This window comes from Chiloscyllium punctatum, chromosome 5, assembly GCF_047496795.1.
Source record: "Chiloscyllium punctatum isolate Juve2018m chromosome 5, sChiPun1.3, whole genome shotgun sequence".
Taxonomy (NCBI): Eukaryota; Metazoa; Chordata; class Chondrichthyes; order Orectolobiformes; family Hemiscylliidae; genus Chiloscyllium; species Chiloscyllium punctatum.
In genome coordinates, this window is record NC_092743.1 from 52,743,663 (window position 1) to 52,760,502 (window position 16,840).

Here is a 16,840-nt window from a genome sequence, read left to right on the forward strand (position 1 = left end):
GCCTACATGTGACTCCAGATCCACAGCAATGTAATTGAATTGTATCTGCCCTTTGAGCAATTAGAGAGAGGTGAGAAATGGTAACTAGTGATACTCACTCTCATGACTGAATGAAAGCAAATATTTTCATAGAAGCTCCCCAAAAACCACATCAAAAGATGTATTAAAGGGAAAATATAATACTCACATTATCATAGTAAAGTAAATGAGCTAACAGGAAGTCCAAATCTAGGTTAATTATGTAAATAATGCAGGAAGGACAAATTTGCATTTAATCACCGGGCCAAAGAGACTATGAAGGAGTATTACTGGAAGTGAAAATAAAACACTGTTTATAAATTGTTTGGAATTCAGTCTGTGGTATGAGTGACTAGAGATGGGATAAGAAACCTTTTCAAATGAATCATACAAATGTCCTCCTTTCTGCCTGCTGATACTGATAGCATTGATTGATAGTAAGCTGAAGCTGAAAATATTTGAGAAACACACTAATACTTGTGATTGCTTAATATGCAGCCTTATCAGCCTTCCAAAATCTACACACAAGCAATAAGTTCAACTCATATGCAGTACAATTTTAACTAATTAAAGATCACTTTTACCAACCTACACATTAGGTCCTGCTTCTTCCACCTTGTGTGTCTAGACTAAGATTAGGGAATGCTTTTGCAGCACGAGAATCTATCATCAGAGGGAGAATCCATTCATTCCTCAGAGGTGTAAAGAAAAAGCCATTGTCATCCTTTTCAGAGCAAAGAACTACACCTACTTGCTTGGTAATGGTGGTAACAGTTCTACAATATGGCAAAATTTCTAAAGGTCCATAATAGTAGGGTATTAATTTTGTATGACCCTAAACATTCCCTCACACAATGCCACAAAAGCAAAAGAAGAAATCTGTGACTGGTTAGTTGGTTTGAAAACATCAATACTGAACTTAAAAAAAGTTCACATCAAAGATAGATGCTCTAATACCTTTGTTTTGAGGCAACCTATCAATATTTAATCCACAAGTTACAGGTTATTCTTGATGATCAAGGCTATTTTCTTTCATATAGCACTTGACCCCTTTTGGAATATTTATGGACAGGCGTGCATTCACTACAGAAATTGAAATGTTGAGGAATATTTTAGATCTCCAGATAGGTTTGTGGACTTTGGACCAAGTATTCTAGTTGAGATTCCATAGATAGAATGATGCAATGATACAGTACAGGAGGAGGGCATTTGTGGGCAAACACTGAGACCATCATAATCCATGGGGTGTTAAGTATTCCCTTAATATTTCCTTGAAATCAATAGAAATAAAAGTGAATGAGGTGTAAAACCAGGCTGCCAATTCTGACTGACCAGTTTTGTACTAACGCATAAAATCTACCCCATTGTTTTCTGGTGTGTGCACAGTGAGGCCAGGACTGTAAATTAATCTCTAACAATTTAAAATGGATTGATGAAACACATTATCCTACACAAAATGGTCTGTACTATCATAGTGACCCTTTTGAAATCTCAAAGCTTATTTAAACTTGGTTTATCTTACAATATAAACAATCTAAGAATCTTTCTATAAACATGAATTGTGGACCCTCTGCCATTTCTATGTAATATCCTCAGTGTCTTAAGTGTTCCTTATTAAAGCTAAATAGACATGATGATGCAGGGCCGATTAATTACTTAAGCTAGCACAGGGATTTAATTCATCCTGCTGATGCTATCAAGTGCTGCACTCTTAATTGCCTGAGTGAATCACCCTCGCTGCCTTTTATTTTTCAAAAACAACAGATTTTTAAATCTAAAAGTTGGAAGGTTATGTGATAGCTGTGTCTCAATATGTCAAACAGCCTTTACTCCCTCATACTTTTTCAACAAACTTTCCCACATTCTAATTCCTACTCTTTTCAGAGTTCATGAAGAAACTCTTTCACATTTCATATTCAGTTCATGTTAGGGCACTTCTCCATCCCTGCAACTTATTGACTCTGATCTCCGGCATCTGCAGTCCTCACTTTCTCCTAGCTTAATTTGTCAATCTTGTTCTAGACCTTTATTTGGCTTCATATTCATTCACTCCTGCCTTTCAACACAAAATATCCCAGACTTGTCCACCATGCTTGTATTGCCCTTCTCTTCCCTTCCCAATTTTGATGTTCCCATTAAATTTCACCTCCATTTAAAAGGAGCTTTTGTTTTCTATTTGGAGATGAGATAGTTGCTGGGGTAGAGGAGGAGGAAATCCTCAGATCAGTGCAAACACAAATAAATAGTCCTTTAGTACATTATGCTATTTTATCCATTTTCTTCCATTTTTAATTTTGTTGCCTTAGATTAGCAAGAACTTTTCTTTTTAATTTTATTTGATAATACATGATAAAATATTTAAGTACTTTTTGTGATTTTACATATGTGTATGTTATGTAAATATGTACAATTTGTCTATGATTTGTGTGTAAGATTATGAGAGGCAAGAACAAGGTGGATGGAAAGCACTGTTTTGCTTTTTTGAAGAGTCAGTTACAAAGGGGCATGATTTTAAGGTGATAGGTAGGAGATTTACAGAGAATTTAAGGAAAATGTTTTCACTCAGAGAGTGGTGGGAATCTGGAGTGCAGTCATAGAGAAGAGAAACCTCACAACCTTTAAAAAGTTCATGGATGAGCACTTGAAATTTTACTATGTTCAAGGCAATGGGCCAAGTACTGAAATGTGTGACAAGTGAAGATTTAGAGTAGACTTTTGGCTGTGCAGACCTGAGGGGCTGAAGGGCCTCTTCTATACTGTGAGAGATATTGTGCTTTAGGTTATCTTTACTAACTTACTCACCAGCTTGCTATATTCATTAATACCGGGTTCCCATTCACTCATTCATAACCCTTTATTAACTTGTTGTTTACTATAACACTGTTTCATTCATGATTTGGTCTATCACCTGATGAAGGAGCGTCACTCCGAAAGCTAGTGTGCTTCCAATTAAACCTGTTGGACTCTAACCTGGTGTTTTGTGATTTTTAACTGTTTCATTCATTCATTTACAAAACTGCATTTTGTAGTATATTTTTCCACTACAATGTGGGACTAAAATTAAAACATCCCTTTCATTTTAAACTCCTCTTAGGCCTATTTCTACATCAAAAGCTACCTCTGAATAGGTATCAATATCACAAACAATACCATCCCCATCAAGTCTCCATGAAACATTATAATATTAATCAGTCCTTACCAACCGACTCGTGGACCTGAATAGATTATAGAATGCCAAACATTTTTCCCAATTAGTGTGTACCTGTTAAATGTCTTTTAATTGGATCCTTTTAAGAAACTAACTCAAAAGTGTGCTTAAGTAAATAAATGAATGAAACTCACATCAGCAAATAGTAAACAAATCTCATAACCCAGCTGCGGTAATCAGTTAAATATTTTTTATTTTATTTACTAAGTACAGGTACAATTTCTAACTTATTTAGAGCATACAGACCTAGTTTTTTTTTACCTAACATTTACTAACTTAAAAGACAAAAGGGCTGCCACCTCTTAATTATGCAAGCAGACAAGACAGACACTTAATCCCACCAGCACTTAACACACGGTTTAACCCCTCTCCTGTCTCCCAGGATAGAAGCCCCTCAAACCTTTGTGTACTATAGGTAAAAAAATGTAATGCTATATTAATGAAATTTTTAATATCTGTAAGAACTGTGTCTAAAAGTGCTCTTGTAAGAACAGTATTTTAGAATTCTATTGCTGCCTCGAACTTGTGCTACTTGCTGTTGCTAAATAGAGGAGGCTATTTTTGCCACTCACTAATTTCGGTCATTATTTGAACATGACCCCACAATTGTGTGATTCTACAATTCTATAACTATTTCCTTTTGTCAATATTGAAGTTTCCAACATTAGGTTTGCTTCAATTTTCTCATTTAAACCTCTCTTTAAAGATGTAGCTGTTAGAATTAGTCATGGGTGGATTCAAGATTGTGGCAATCTGAATAGATCAGCCTTGCTGAGCTCTGCATCACAATCCAAGGTAGTAATATTTTTTCACCTCCCCCAGCTTAGTTTTTATTTTGGAAAAACATTATTGTTTAACAGTAAAGCAACCATTTGAATCCTTTTTCTAGCATGCGAGAATGAATAAAGGGAAGCAAACAGCCAAGTGTCAACGTTTGGGACATTCAAAAACAGCAGACAGGCCAAGACTGCAACTGGGGAAGCAGCTGTGAAAGAAATGCCAGCGCAGCAGAACATCATGGAGGAACTCGGAGCAATTCGACAGATGATCCAGGAGATGAGGGAAGATACCCGTAATCAACTGGAGTTTATCTCAACCAGGCTGCAAAAGAATGAGAAGGAGTTGGAAGGGCTTGGGAAACGAGTTGAAGAGGTTGAATGGTGGACTACACATTGGGAGACCGAGGTCGCATCCTCAGCGGGCTGATCAACACCCTTGAGAAACAAGTCGGGCCCTGATTGAGCAAGTCAATGACCTGGAAAATAGAGGTAGGAGGAAAAATATCTGGGTCGTTGGCCTGCTGGAGAGAATAGAAGGTGGGCAGCCAGCAAGTTTTTTTGAAGACTGGTCGCCACAATGTTCTGGCTGGGATGCTGAGATGGATTGGGTGAAGATTGACATAGCTCACCACATCCCCTGCCCAATTCTGAAATGATTTCAATGCTACAGGGACAAGCCAAATCATGGAAACTTCTAGAAGGTTGGGGAGAGATCCGCAGGCCCTGACCTATCAGGGAACTAAGGTAATGTTTTTCCAGGGTTCTTCTGCACAGTGATCCATAAAACGAAATCATTTGAGCTTAAGAGAAGATTAAAGGACCCCGGTATTCAACATTCGATGAGTTGTCTAGCAGTGCTACGTATTACTTACGAGGAAACTGTGCAGTCGTTACATTCCTTGGAGCAAGTCAAAAACGTCTTGGATACTTTAAAATAATGTAGATGTATTATGGACATGGACAATAGTGTTTGGGTTTTTTTTTGACTTGCTTTAATTTCTTGCACTTTCACTCTTTCCCAAAGAAGCTGTTGTTGGTGGGTTTTTTTTCTCCCCAAGCTGGAGTGTGGTGATATATTGTGGGGGGTGGGCAGAGTGCTCACTGTTTTTGTTGTACCTTTGTGTTTACAACGTCCTTTGTTAGTTTCTTCCATTGGTTGGGTTTGGGGTGCGGCTTGAGCTGGAAGGGAAGATGGAGATGTGTGTGGGAAATGTAAGCATCCTCTGTGGACAGGGTGTAGAGTTCCCCATTAAGTGCCTTTTGTGTTTTGTAGTTAGATTTTATTTTGGTTTTTTTGTAAATAGGCTCTGCATCTCCTTTTGAGTGTGCTCAGCATGTTGTAAGATGAATTCTTCCTCTCAGCAGGTCAAAGGTGATTGCAAAGGATCATGGTTAGCAGTGTTCTTAAATGGGATTCATTCGCCAGTTAAAAGAAAAAAGGGTGTTGTCAAGCCTTAAAAAGGAGAGGGTGGATGTTGCCCTGTTACAGGAAATTCATTTTAATGACAAGGAACACTTGAAGTTACAGCAGGGTGGGTTTGATCAGGCGTTTTTCTCATCAGATAGTACTAGGAGCAGAGGAGTGACAATACTCATCTGGAAGAAACTCCCATTTAACTTAATAGATTGTGTTAAAGATGAGTATGGTCAGTTTGTTATTCTTAAGGCCATTATACCTGGTGAGGAATATGGTATTTTGAATGTCTACTGCCCTCTAACCCACCCTCTTAAATTTCTGACTGATAGTCTTGGCGTCATAGCACATTATTAAAGGGTGGGGTCTTTAATTGTCTTATGGATCCTGTGCTGGATAGAATGCCCAAAGACCCCCCAAAGCTTTCTTCACAATCTGGGTGACCTATGTGTGGAACTGGGGTTGGCAGGCATTTAGAGACTTTTACACCCTAAGGGCAGAGATTTTACCTTCTTTTCCAATCCTCATTAATGCCACACAAAGATTGTTTTTTTTCCCTAACTCCCGTGGCTTTTTTAGATTTGGTGGCATCCTGTTTGATTGGGATTATTGCCATCCCTGTTCATGCAGCGGTGTATTTAATGGTTAAGATTAAGGGTGATGCAATGAGAATACTTCTCTAGGGAGTTTGAAACTGTTTTGGCCACCAACACGGGTACAGCTCGTAAATTGTCGGCTCTTTGGGAGACTGCTAAGGCCTATGCTAGAGGGACAGAAGGGAGAGCAACAGCATCTGCTCGAGGCATGATTGAAGGTAGCTGAGATGGCATATTACAGTAGGCTGTCAGTACTAAGCTGCAGCGGATCACAGCTCTCTGATCCATCTTCAACTCCGTGCTAACGTATACAGCAAGGAAGAAACTTTCCTTTGCAAAGCAGAGGCTGTTTGAGCATGGTGATAGGCCGGGTAAATACTTGGCATATTTGATCAGGAAGAAGAATGCCTCCCAGTCTATTGCTTCTACTGGGGCAGGGAATGGGACTCTTAAGTACGATGCTAAAAAAATTAATGAGGCACATAGGAGATTTTACTCTGAACTTTACCAGTCTGAATGCTGTGAGGACAGATGGGATAAGATGGAGTCTTTTTTTTAGGAATATAGATCTTTCTGGTGTGTCTGCTGAACAGGCATCTCTCCCTAGTGCTCTGTTAACAGCCCAAGAGATACAAGAGGCTGTGAGGCAACTTCAAAATGGAAAGGCACCCAGCCCTGATGGTTTTAACAGTGAATTTTATAAAGAATTTGTAAAAATACTGTGAGGACTAATGCTAGACATGTATAACCATTTATATAGTCAGGATTGCCTCCAGCCACCCTTGAGAGAGGCTAATATCTCCCTTATCTTTAAGAAAGGAAAGACTCTGGAAGACTGTACTCCTAACAGACCATTCTCACTTTTAAACTCTGATTTTAAAATTTTATCGAAGACTCTGGCATTGAGGTTGGAAAGGGTGTTGCCCTCTATTGTTAAGGAGGATCAGACGGGCTTTATAAAGGGTCGCAGATCATCTAATAATGTTAGGAGATTGTGTAACCTGATTCAGGTGTGCCAGCAACAGTCGGTTCAAGGGTTTGTGGTTTCCTTGGATGCGGAGAAGGCAATGGACCGGCTGGAATGGCCGTATCTTTTTTATACCCTGGAGCAGTTTGGCTTGTGTGAAGTGTTTACTAGATGGGTATGCACCCTTTACAGTGATCATTTGGCGGTGGTTCTCACCAATAGTATAAGGTCTGATAATTTTAACATTGGTAGGGGCAGTTAGCAAGGCTGTCCTCTCTCACCTTTGCTCTTCATGTTGGTGATTGAGTCGCTGGCAGAAGCTATTCGTGGAGACCCTAATATAGCTGCTTGAAAGGTGGGGTCGAAGGTGCATAAGATCACATTATATACGGATGATATTCTCATTTTTCTTTTGAACCCAGCGGTTGTGGTGCCCCAGTTGATAAAATGTACTAATTCATTTGGCTTTTTCTCAAGTTACAAGATCAATTTTTCAAAATCATAGGCTATGCCTATAAGGGGGAGGGGGGGATCTTAGGGAAATATTGGACGTTGAAGGTGGTTCCCCTTTCAATGGGGACAGGGAGGCTTTCTTTATTTGGGCCTCTCTATTACCCCTAATTTTGATAAATTATTCAGGGCTAATTTTGTTCATTTGTTTGACAAGATTAAACAAGACCTTCAAGGATGGGGACTCTTTCCAATACCATGGCTAGGTCGAGTTGCTCTTATTGAAATGAATGTTCTACCTCGCTTATTATACCCTCTTATCAAGCTTACAAAATTGTAGATGCTCCAGGGTTGGGAGGAGTAGATCAAAAGGTATCAATTGAGCTCCCTTTTATCTTTTGTGAGTGATTGGGCCTGTGAGGACTCAGTGTTGATATATTTGGACATTGAGTCCTCCCAGGCAAAATGTCCTTCTATTAACCTGTTGTTTCTGGACAAAATGAGGATAGTCCAGAACATTGCCACAGTCCAATAGTTATTAACACTGTCAAAGCATGGAGGGAAATAAGACAGATGGAGGGTAATATGTCTAAAACATCTTTCCATACTCCCATAGTTGGTATGCCAGGTTCCCGGCCATGAACAATGGATCCCAGGTTTAAGTCCGAGGCGGATAGGGGAGTCTCTTGTTTGGGTGACTTGTTGTAAGATGAAAAGTTAATGTAATTTGATCAATAACTCATTAAGGTTGGATTATCGAGCAGGGACCTCTTCCGTTTTTTTTCAGATCAGAGATTTTATCCAAAGAGACACTATGCTCCGACTGTATGTTATAAATCTGATATGGAAAAGAGGATGCTTCAAGCAAAGAGCACTCTTTCAGTAAGTACTCTCCATCATTTGCCGGGGGGAGGTTTCTCGGGTGACATCGAGCTATGGGAAGTTTAGAGGTGAGTTAGGGGTGGAGATCACTCCAGAAACTTGGGAGGACATTTGTGACAATGCAAGGAGGATTTCGATATGTAATAGGACCTGTGCTGTGCAATTCAAGATTCAGCATAGGGCACATCTGGCCCCGGATCATCTTGCAAAATTTAAGCAGTGTGTGTCTTCAATGTGCCCCAAATGTAAAATTAACACAGGTATGCTCACTCATTGTTTGTGGTCCTGCCACAGGCTCTGTACATTTTGGAGCACTGTGGCAGGAGTAATAGAGGGTCTTGGGGACCGAAGTCAAGGTGGACCCAGTTCCTCTTCTTCTGGGTTTTCTGAATTTATCTCCCTTAGGTGTGCATGGGAGAAAGCTTTTTAGCATCCTCATGTTTTATGCAAGGAAGAACATTCTGATGTGCTGGGTGTCTGAGAACTCCTTGGGTCTGTTGGGGTGGGGCACAAGCTAATTATGGAATACATTCCTTTGGACTTTCTTACAAATATGGTGCACCAGAAAACGGACAATTTTTATAAGACATGGCAACCCTTTTTGAATTATTTGGAAGCAGATTTGTCTGCCATCTTAATTAGTGCTTTTGTCTAGCCATGGGTGGTTTGGTTTAATAAGAGGAAGAATGTAGAGCAAATGTAGGTTTAATAATTGATGCTCTCGAAGGTTGAGAGCTGAGGTCTTGTTACGCTGAGTGGCATTATTTATTTATTTGTTTATTGATGTGTAATGAGTGTAGTTGTGAGTTATTTTGTGGAGTAGTATAGTAGTTGGTTTATTGTTTATTGTTGTTATAATGTTATATTTTCATATTTTGGTAATTTTATAATTTTGTAAAGAAAAAGTTTTTCAATAAAAATATTTTAAAAATAATTGTCATAGGTTCTGTATGACATTTCATATATTGGAGACCAGTATTCTAATTTTCACAGATTAAAAAAGGATAGCTTTCACTAAGAATATAATTCACATCATCTTATGGTGTAAAAGGTTGTGAATTCTAAAGTTTGCCTGGAAATTGCTAGAATGACCTCATATTCAATTTCCTGACACTCCTGCGTAAAGTAAAATGATAATTCATCAATTCAATTCTCAGCACATAATATTTGCTTTTTAGAACATTCAAGATTATATCATACTTGTCACCTGGCAACATTTCAGTGTATTAAGCGCACATTCTATCCTAGGGATTTTCAAAAATTGAAATTATACCTATGTTAATAAGAATTTTGAAAGTAGTAATTCCATCTTCAATATTATTGAATGCATGTTAGATCTTTTAGGGAAAAAGACACTGCAATCTAAGATATGCAGCAGATCTCTCCCCTGCAAATACTTACCAATCTCTTTGCTTTCCCATTGCTATTAGAACAATTCCTCCAAGACCAATGATGATTAGTGCTGCTGATATTAACATTGCACTATATTTTGTACACTTGGAGATTTTTTTCAAACTCTGATTGTTTCAGTTGCTCAGGACCAAAATAACAGCTATTGTTGCAGTGTCTTTGATCAGGTGGTGCACAGTCAGAACACAGTGCACAACATATTCATCAGAAGGTCAATTGTGTTGAAAGCAAAAACTAGTGGTCTGAGAAGGGCTAACATAGTCCAAACAATAAAGAAAGCAGGAACTGAGTCCAGTGACCTCGTCAATAAAAATATTCTTCTCCAGCTAATGACAAGGTAACTTCTAACCAGCATAACACAGATCATCCAATGCAGAGAGGATTATCCACTCTAAACATACAATTATTGAGAACTCCTTGGGGAATTAGATCAAAATTTTGCATGAAAAGCCAAGGGGCAGCTGTGAGATGAAAAGTGCTGCTGCCATCACTTGTGACGTGGCACCCAATTACACCACAATCTTTAATTTAATGGCTGACAGGTGGCAGGAGCGATCATTTTGGAGATGGAGAAAAGTATTGATGCAGCAGATGGTACTGGCATAAGTGTTAAGGGCATTTATAAAGGGCTGTCATGACTCCCAGAATGTAGATGGACCCTGAAGGCCTGACTACTCCGACTCTCAGCCAGCACTGAAGGCTCAGTCTGCCCTAAAGATCCAGTCAGCACTGAGTTATGAAAATATTCCTTCCTTTAGAGGTTAACCAATGGATAAACTGTTGGAGAGGGAGAGCCAAACCACTTAATGGGAATGGGATCAGGATGAGCATCTGGAAGGAATGGATGCAGATTTATCAAGTAGTGCAAATCTGTCAGTGGTGATATTTGCCGTTGATGGTTGGTTGCCAATCACTTAGGCGACTATCATTCCCCTTTTTGTGTGTAGGAAAAGATAGCCTACTAAGGAAAGAAAATGTCAACAGGCGGGCTAAACATGGACAGCAATTCTCCCCTTGGAATGTTTTTTCTCATTAGAACATAGCTCTTCTTTGTGTTCTGAAATTTACTTTTCACTACATTTCTATTGATTTATCCCATAACGTAATTTAGCCAGTTCACTTTAACAAGCTCAGCTTTTATACCCTCATAATTGATTTTATTAAACTTGAAATATGTCTTTCTTACAAAATGTAAAATTCAATCACGTTATGGTTGACGTTATCTTGGAGTACCTTCACAATGAGGTTGTCTATTAATCCTATCTTGTTGCACAATACCAGGTCGAGATAGAACAGCAAGCAGAGTTCAGGTATAAACCGGGAATTTTTAAATTGGGAGATATAACTATTGGAGTTTTGCAAGGATTATGTTTTGCTACTTATACTCTGTATTAGTGATATGGATGGAGAAGGAGAAAATATGGACTGCAGATGCTGGAGATCAGAGCTGAAAATGTGTTGCTGGAAAAGCGCAGCAGGTCAGGCAGCATCTGAGGAGCAGGAGAATCGATGTTTCGGGCATGAGCCCTTCTTCAGGAATGAAGAAGGTGTGCCAAACAGGCTAAGATAAAAGGTAGGGAGGAGGGACTTGGGGGAGGGGGGTTGGAAATGTGATAGGTGGAAGGAGGTAAAGGTGAGGGTGATAGGCCGGAGTGGGGGTGGGGACGGAGAGGTCAGGAAGAAGATTGCAGGTTAGGAAGGTGGTGCTGTGTTCGAGGGTTGGGACTGAGACAAGGTGGGGGGAGGGGAAATGAGGACACTGGAGAAATATGAGTTCATCCCTTGGTTGGAGGGATGGAGGATTCCTAGAGGCGCTCTTCCTCCAGCTGTCGTGTTGCTATGGTCTGGCGATGGATGAGTCCAAGGACCTGCATGTCCTTGGCGGAGTGGGAGGGGGAGTTGAAGTGTTGAGCCACGGGGTGGTTGGGTTGGTCGGTCCGGGTGTCCCAGAGGTGTTCTCTGAAACGTTCCGCAAGTAGGCGGCCTGTCTCCCCAATACAGAGGAAGCCACGTTGGCTGCAGTGGATGCAGTAAATGATGTGTGTGGAGGTGCAGGTGAATTTGTGGCAGATATGGAAGGATCCCTTGGGGCCTTAGAAGGAACTAAGGGGGGAGGTGTGGGCGCAAGTTTTGCATTTCTTGCAGTTGCGGGGGAAGGTGCCGGGAGTAGAGGTTGGGTTGGTGCAGGGTGTGGACCTGACGAGGGAGTCATGGAAGGAGTGGTCTTTTTGGAACACTGATAGGGGAGGGGAGGGAAGTATATACCTGGTGGTGGGGTCCGTTTGGAGGTGGCGGAAATGACGATGGATGATACAATGTATATAGAGTTTGGTGGGGTGGTAGGTGAGGACCAGTGGGGTTCTGTCCTGATGGCTATTGGAGGGGCAGGGCTCCAGGGCGGAGGAGCGGGAAGTGGAGGAGATGCGGTGGAGAGCATCGTCGATCACGTCTGGGGGGAAATTGTGGTTTTTGAAGAAGGAGGCCAACTGGGTTGTACAGTATTGGGAATGGTCCTCCTGGGAGAAGATGCGGTGGACACGAAGGAATTGGGAATATGGGATAACATAGAAATGCTGATCTTTACAACAGGTATGGAAGTTATATATATTGATCTTAACACACCAGAGTTGGATATACTCACATAAAGAAAGTTACCTTGCAGGTAGAGCAGACTATTAGGAATTCAAATGATATATTAGATTGTATTACAAGGGCATTGGGATATAAGAATATACAAGTCTTGATGACTTGGATGATGGGAATAAATATACTATTGCCAAGTTTTTGTATGACACAAAGTTGGTGGGAAGGCAAATGGTGACGATGACACAAAGGAATATAGTCTGCAAAGGGACATTGATAGATTAAATGAGATAGGGCAAAAACTTGGCAGATGAAATATAGTTTTGAGGAAATGTGAAGTTATGCACTTTGGCTGGAAGAAGAGGAGCACTACATTACTTACATGACAAAAGACCGCAAAAGCTGCAGAATAATGCTTAGCGTCCAAGTTCACTGGTAATAGGGAAGGCAAATGGAACATTGGTCTTTATCTAAAAGGGAATGGAATATTAAAATAGGGAGGTTTTACTAAATCTATGCAAGGTGCTAGTCAGATCAAAGCTGGAGTATTGTGCACAGTTTTGTGCCCCTTATCGAAGGAGGCGCAGTCCAGAGAAGGTTCACTAAGCTGATACCAAGTATGGAGTGACTGTTTTATGGGGTGAGGTTGAGCAGATTAAGCCTGTACACATCGGAATATTGAAATATGCGAGGCAACCTATTGAAAACATTCTTGGGGGACTTCACAGGGTAGATGTGAAAAGGTTGTTGCCCTTTTGCAGGAGAGTGTATGATCAAAGGGCATTATCACAGAATAAGGGGTTGCATATTTAAGACAGAGGAGGAATTTCTTCTCTGAGTGTTGTCTATCTGTGGAATACTTTACTGCAGAGGCATGTTGAAACAAGGTCATTAAATATATTCAAAGCTGAATATACTTGTATTATTAATGAGTAAGAGAATGAAACCTTATGGGGTAAAAGAAAGAAAGTGGAGTTGAAGATTATCAGATTATATCATTATATCATTGAATGGCAGAGCAGATTCAATGGGCTGAATGGACTACTTCTGCTCTTACATTTTATGGTCTTATTGTCTAACAGTGTAGGGGTCTGATGAGACTACATCTGGAATACCATGTGCATTTTTCATTTCAATGCTTCAGAAAGTTTATACTTGGATTGGAGGCTGTAGAATGAAGGCTCACAGATCTGGTTCCTGGAATGACAGCTTTATTCTCTGATCAGAGGCAGAGTAAAATGGGCATATATTTTCTGGAGTTTGGAGGAGAGGACTGAGTAGAAAGACTTTGATTCCCTGTCTGCAGAACCTAAAAGAGAAGTCTTGGGAGACCAATCATGTAAAAGTGTGGTGATCAATAATTCCTTCACTGAAAGGTTTGTGAGTCTGGAATTTTCTTTACCTGAGGGCCAGGGATCATCTATCATTGAATGCATTTTAGGCTGAGGTGGATAATTCAGGGAAGTATAAGAAATGGGAATACACTATGAAAGTGAAATTGAAACTGAAGTCTTGACATGATCTTATTGAACAGCAGAGCAAGCTCTACTTATAGTCAAATCCTGCTCCAATTTCTTGTGTTCTTGTGTAGCTAAGATTCTTGCAGATTGTATGGCTAAGACAGGCTACAGAGTGTCTGTCTGTCCTGTAACAATGCAGTGAAACCTCCTATCCCATCTACTGGCCAGTTGGCATTATTTAGTCTTTTTTTGGATTTATGTTTTGTCTGCTGGCTCAGGAATTAAATTACTTTGGAGATTGGGTTGTATGTTACAGGTGCTGCAATATGTAGTGCTGTAAATGGATGGCAGTGTTCAAATGGCAGCTCACCACCACTTCCTCATGGTCAACTAGAGATGGGCAATAAATGCTAGTCCAGCCAGCAATGCCTACTTCCTAGGAATGAATTTTAAAACATAACTGTAGAACTTGCAGTGAATTGCTTTCCCTACACTGCCTGAACTTCATCACATGTTTTGTGCAGGAAGAACAATAGTGGTCAAAATATTGCAAAGGATACAGATTCCCAAAGTAAAATGCTGTGCATTTATAAAAAGACAAACAAAAACTGATACAAAATGAATTGTATGCTTAAATTTAGACAATTGCATCAATGAGGTGATCAAGGCACTATAGGGGAACAAACATTGATATTGTAACAAATCAAAAGGTAAAGAATATTTTGAATTCAGTGTCCAATAATATGGAGTATTGGTTACCGATCATAAAATAATGCAAGTAAAAAAAGATATTCAGCCCACTGTAGTCTATCAATCCAGATTGACCTCCAAATTCATCTTTAGAACATTCAACTTTCGTAAATGACTGCAGTGATGAATATTTAACACAATTGTAATGCTAAACTGCACCAGTGATCTGTATTGTTTCAGCAATAATTCCTTGGTTTATATTTTATTATAAAGCACAAGATACAGTCTTATGCTTAATGTGCTGATTATTCATCAACAATGAATGGACAGATTAAACCCGAGATTATTAATAACTTGAAAGTTTAGTTGCTGTATTTACATTAGATACTACAGGGACTTTTCTTTTCTTTCAGGTGAGAGTTGGGCTGCTTTTTGGGCATGGTGTGGGATTAGAGTGGACTGTCCAACCCGAGACGGAAACCTGAGATAGTGGAAATCTGGAGTGGACTGCCCAGCCCTGGACGGAAATTTGAGATAGATAAGTTTTTGTTAAGCAAAGCTGTTAAGAAATATGAGCCAAAGCCAGGTACTGTAAATGGAGTTAGACCACAGGCCAGTCATGATCTCATTGAATAGTAGAACACGCTTGAGGGGCTGAATGGCTTACTCCTGTCTCTCCTTTCCTATTGAAAGTCAGCTGGTAGCTGATGCAACAGAAAAGAAGTCTGCCTTGTAGATGTAACAGGCCACTGGTTGGCTAGATGAGGGGAGAATGAGACACTGTCCCTCAGAGGGAGCAAGTCACTAACTTGAGAGTTGCTGGCTAAACTAATTAGTCACCAGCTCTGGCAGTCCCAGTGGGCATTGCCAGGATTTGAACCCTTGCTGTCAGTGTTATTTTGAACTACGCCCTAGCCAACTAGCTGATCAACTGAGCTAACCAACATCCTATTAAAATGTTATTCACCTGTCATAACTTCCAGTTCTAGCACAAGTTCCACAATTGAAACTTTAGCTTTTAGTTGAGTGTTTCTGGCATTTCCTGTTGTTATTTAAATTTGCTATTGATACTTAGGACCGATAATGTAAATAAAATTTAAAATTATATATTTTGTAAATTCAGCTTTTTATTAAAATTAACTTGACTCCTAAGTACATTGTGCTATGTTTGAAGGATTCATGGCATCGAGCAAACGTTTTTCAAATTGCTGAGATTTTCCCAATATTGTAACAATAATAAGGCATTTGGAAAAAAACCTTGCCATCCGTGTGACATGGCTCAATTATACACTTACCTGAAAGTCATCATTATGACTTAGGAGGTAGTTCAATGGCTTTATTCTCTAAACCCCTAAAGTCATATGATGTGCAAGTTACGTCAACATGTACTGCACAGCATTGCAGTCACAGACATAGTTTATGGTCCCTGTAGAATCCAAGAATATTGCAAAAAGAAAGGGAACCCATGTATAGTTTGGGAACATGGTTGGCATAGACTAGTTGGACTGAAGGGTCTGTTTCCATGCTGTAAGACTCTATGACTCTGTAACAGGATATCTCTAGACAAGATTTGTTCAAGTCACTCACTCAAATAAATCAGTATTTGGAACATTAATTATCAGAGAAAGGACATTTCAATTAAAAATGTGAATTTCACTTTAAAGTAGTTGATATACCAAAGTTACACCTCATGTAGTTACAAATACTTACATTATTTCCCATTTAAAGTGGGACCATGTGCAATCTCACTGTCTCTCCAACTCAGATTGTTTTGTAGGATTTCTCAGTGTCCATCTTATCATTTCAGTTCTTGAGTTGCACTCACCAGCAGCTCATTTCATCTGAAGCCCAAGGTGCAAATCTACCAACTCTCTCACAATAGCCGTGGGGGTACAGGGTCCACAGGGACTGCGCAGTGGAAATCCAAGGTCAGGTGGGGTTTTTTTTGGAATTTATTGATGTCATATTCAGGAAACCAATTAATCTTCTTTAATGGTTAGCCTGCGCAATTCTCTGCTGCAGAAAGCCGTTGAGTGTCCATACATTGAACATTTTCAAGAAGTAGTCAGATAGTTTTGAGGGTTAATGGGATTAAAGTGTATGGGGTGAAAGTGGGAGCAGGGTACTGAGCTGGATGATCACCCACAATCCTATGAATGGCGGAGCAGCCTCAAAGGGCTGAATGGTCTACCTTATAATGCTGGTGATATCTAGCAACTAAAATTAAACCAGATGTGGAAGATTTCTTTACTGCTGAAAGGGGTGCAATATGAAGACAATGCTTTAATCTTTGAATTTATGCTATTTGGCTCTGCGTTGCTTTATCTATTATCTATTGATGTGAGACCAGTAAGTGCAGCAAAAGGCCAATCTTACTGATACT